Source organism: Cebus imitator, unplaced genomic scaffold, assembly GCF_001604975.1.
Source record: "Cebus imitator isolate Cc_AM_T3 unplaced genomic scaffold, Cebus_imitator-1.0 Scaffold96, whole genome shotgun sequence".
In the NCBI taxonomy this organism is placed as follows: Eukaryota; Metazoa; Chordata; class Mammalia; order Primates; family Cebidae; genus Cebus; species Cebus imitator.
This window is the reverse complement of record NW_016107411.1, coordinates 2569332-2573598: the sequence shown is the minus strand read 5'-3', so window position 1 is coordinate 2573598 and position 4267 is coordinate 2569332. Positions and strand designations below refer to the sequence as shown.

General features: G+C 45.5%; 1 long non-coding RNA gene across 1 annotated transcript in view; it reads right to left on the bottom strand.

Moving 5' to 3' along the window:
• The window catches only part of LOC108309787, a 14812-nt gene extending 13711 nt beyond the window's left edge, over positions 1 to 1101 (bottom strand). The window contains exons 1-3 of the long non-coding RNA XR_001827495.2: positions 1018 to 1101; positions 683 to 720; positions 478 to 545 (exon numbers count right to left, since the gene is read on the bottom strand). This is a non-coding gene — a long non-coding RNA (uncharacterized LOC108309787). The remainder of the gene's footprint in view (positions 1 to 477; positions 546 to 682; positions 721 to 1017) is intronic.
• Positions 1102 to 4267: the final 3166 nt, after the last annotated feature.

Here is a 4267-nt window from a genome sequence, read left to right as displayed (position 1 = left end):
GTCTGGCCCATTTGCAGTGATCTTATTTATTTATTTAAGATGGGGTTTCACCATGATGGCCAGGCTGGTCTTGAACTCCTGACCTCAGGTGATCCACCCACCTCGGCCTCCCAAAGTGCTAGGATTACTGGCGTGAGCCACTGCACCCGGCTGCAGTGATCTTAATGTTCAATGGAACAGACAGAGGAACACTCCAAAGAGCAGAGGTAAGCAAAAAAAAGTATGGGGTATAACCAGTTTCAGATCCTTAGATCTGTTTCTCTTGTATCACACCAATGGGCTGGGCTGATGCCCCTCACTCCTGTTTCAGATTCTCCAAGGAATGAGTTCATACTTAAGAAGCAATTATCAAACTGAACTATATCATGAAACTTGGTGCCTAGTCATTTCTTTAACAATTGGAGGCTACCTTGTTTAGCACTTTACTATTTCTTCATCTTTAAGATCCATGAAACTGAAACAATTACGATAACTCACCAAACCTGGAATTTATGTCTAAACTAAAGTCCACAGATTTGGGATGTCTGCTTCGAGTTGTCTCCGAGCTGTTAAAAACAAAACAAAACAAAACAAAACAAACACTTTTTAAAAAGCATACAGGTCAAACAGAATAAAAACACAAAATTCGTAGGAAGGAATATAAATGTAAGAGTCAAGAACCTAATAGAGTTGCAACACTTACCTCTAATAGTTTCCAAGGAATGTCCTTGTAGGAGTAACCTTAACAAGAAAAGAAACCAAAAACTTAAGGGTGATATCCAGTAACCCCTACCAATCCAAGTGGAATAGGGATGTAAAATAAAAGCCTTTAAATCCCTTTATAAGGCCATTTTGCTGCCATCCTCAATATTCTCTTGAGATATAAATTAACCCTGTCTGTTTTGTCACAACAAACATGAAGCCCAAACCCTCCCTCAAATGAAGTTCAGGTATCTATTCTAGTTTGCCTGTCACATTTTGCTGTGATAATGGAACAGATAGTATTAGCATTCTGCAGAGTAAATACATATACCCTACCCCCAATCTCTAACTTTCATTTCCAAAAGGACAGGAAGTGCCTGCTCAGCTCAAGGGACACAGGAAGGGTGGGACAGCCTCAGTGTGGGAATTGCAACTGAGATGGAAAACACAGCAGCCAAATGCAGTGAATAAATAAATAAAAGCATCACTCAGTGGTTTTTTTTTTTTTTTTTTTTTGAGACAAAGTCTTGCTCTGTCACCCAGCCTGGAGTGCAGTGGTGCTGTCTTGGCTCACTGCAACCTCTGTCTCCCAGGTTCAAGCAATTCTCCTGCCTCAGCCTCCCCAGTAGCTAGGACTATAGGTGTGCGCCACCATGCCTGGCTAATTTTTGTTCTTTTTTTTGAGACAGAGTCTTGCTCTGTCGCCAGGCTCCAGACTGGAGTGCAGTGGCACAATCTTGGCTCACTGAAACCTCCACCTCCTGGGTTCAAGCTATTCTCCTGCCTCAGCCTCCTGGGTAGCTGGGACGACAGGCACATGCCACCATGCCTGGCTAATTTTTTTAATTTTTAGTAGAGACGGGGTTTCACTATGTTGGCCAGGCTGATCTTGAACTCCTGGCCTCGTGACCTGCCAGACTTGGCCTCCCAAACTGCTGGGTTTACCGGTGTGAGCCACCACATCCGGCTGTGACCCCCTGATTCTGTAAGCAACATTCTGTTTTCTGCTACCATGAGTTGATTGTTTCAGATTCTAAGTATAAGTGAAAACTTACAGTATTTGTCTTTCTGTGCTTGGCTTATTTCACTTTCACTTAATATTATGTTCCCCAATTCCATCCATGTTGTCACAAATAACAGAATTTCCTTCTTCTGGGCCGGGCGCGGTGGCTCAAGCCTGTAATCCCAGCACTTTGGGAGGCCGAGGCGGGTGGATCACGAAGTTAAGAGATCGAGACCGTCCTGGTCAACATGGTGAAACCTCGTCTCTACTAAAAATACAAAAAATCAGCTGGGCATGGTGGCGTGCCTATAATCCCAGCTACTCAGGAGGCTGAGGCAGGAGAATTGCCTGAACCCAGGAGGCGGATGTTGCGGTGAGCCGAGATCGCGCCATTGCACTCCAGCCTGGGTAACGAGAGCGAAACTCCGTCTCAAAAAAAAAAAAAAAAAAGAATTTCCTTCTTTTTTTTTGAGACGGAGTCTTGCCCTGTCACCCAAGCTAGAGTGCAGTGGAGCGATCTCGGCTCACTGCAACCTCTACCTCCTGGGTTCAAGTGATTCTCCTGCCTCAGCCTCCCGAGTACCTGGGATTAAGGTGTGTGCCACCATGCCCGGCTCAGATTTTCCTTCTTTTTTAAAGCTGAGGCTGTGAGGTGGCTCCCAACCTGTAATCCCAGCACTTTGGGAAGCTAAAGTGGGAGGATCACTTGAGCCCAGGAGTTCAAGACCAGTCCAGGCAACGCAGTGAGACCCCATCTCTACAAAAAATAAAAAAGAATTAGCCAAGCATGGTAGTGCATGCCTGTGGTCCCAGCTACTTGGGAGGCTGAGAATGGAGAATCACTTGAGCCAAGGGGTTCGAGGGCTGCAGTGAGCCATGATCACATCACTGCACTCCAGCATGGGTGACAGAGTGAGACCCTGTCTCAAAAAAATAAAGTTGAGGCTGGGCATGGTGGCTCATGCCTGTAATCCAAGTACTTTGGAGGCCAAGGTGGGTGGATCGCCTGTGGTTGGGAGTTCAAGACCAGCCTGACCAACATGGTAAAACCCCGTCTTTAAAATAAATAAATAAATAAATAAATAAAGTTGAATAGCACTCCATTGTATATATACAGCATTTTTCTTTACTCATTAATCTGTTGATGAACACAGGTTGATTCCATAACTTGGCTACTGTGAATAGTGCTGCAATAAACATGGGAATGCAGATATCTCTTCAATGTACTGATTTCAAATCTTTTGGGTGAATACCCAGAAATGACATTGCTGTTACCCAGGCTGGTCTTGAACTCATGGTCTCAAGCAATCCTCCCACTTTGACTTCCCAAAGTGGCTCATGTCTATAATCCCAGCTACTCAGGAGGCTGAGGCAAGGGGATAGCTTGAGGCCAGGAGTTCCAATACCATACCAGTAACAGAGAAAGACTCTGTCTCTAAAAAAATTAAAATTAAAAAAATTAGCTAAGTGTGGTTGTGTGTGCCTATAGTCCCAGGTACTGGGGAGGCTGAGACAGAGGGATTACTTGAGCCCAGGAGTTCAAGGCTGCAATAAACTGTGATCTGCCACTACACTCCAGCCTGGGCAACAGAGAGAGACCCTGTTTCTAAAAAAACACATAAATAAATAAGTAGTAGGCTAGGCGCGGTGGCTCAAGCTTGTAATCCCAGCACTTTGGGAGGCCAAGGCGGGTACGTCACCTGAGGTCAAGAGTGTGAGACCAGCCTGGCAACATGATGAAACCCTGTCTTTACTAAAAATACAAAAATTAGCCTAGCGTGGTGGTAGGTGCCTATAATCCCAGCTACTCAAGAGGCTGAGGCCAGAGAATTGCTTGAACTCAGGAGACAGAGGTTGCAGTGAGCCGAGATCGCACCACTGCATTCCATCCTGGGCAACAGAATGAGACTCTGTCTCAAAAACAAACAAAAGTAATAAAATAAAAGGTTTAAAAAATCAAATAAAATCAAATTAATAAAAAATTAAAAACAGTTAAAAACCATGGGTTTTATCTTATTTTTTTGAGACAGAGTTTTGCTCTTGTTACCCAGGCTGGAGTGCAATGGTGTGATCTCGGCTCACTGCAACCTCCGCCTCCTGGGTCCAAGCAATTCTCCTGCCTCAGCCTCCCGAGTAGCTGGGACTACAGGTGTATGCCACCATGCCCAGCTAATTTTCGTATTTTTAGCAGAGACGGGGTTTCACCATGTTGACCAGGATGGTCTCGATCTCTTGACCTCGTCATCCACCTGCCTTGGCCTCCCAAAGCGCTGGGATTATAGGCATGAGCCACTGTGCCCAGCCAAATCCATGGGTTTTAGAAAGAGGCAGGCCTGAGTTCAAATCCTAACATCTGGCTGGACACAGTAGCTCACGCCTGTAATCCCAGCACTTTGGGAGGCCAAGGCAGGCAGATCACTTGAGGTCAGAAGTTTGAGACCGGCCTGGTCAAATTGATGAAACCCTGTTTCAACTAAAAATACAAAAAATTAGCCGGGCATGGGGGCATGGGCCTGTAGTCCCAGCTACTCGAGAGTCTAAGGCAGGGGAATCACCTGAACCCAGAGGCAGAAGTTGCTGTGA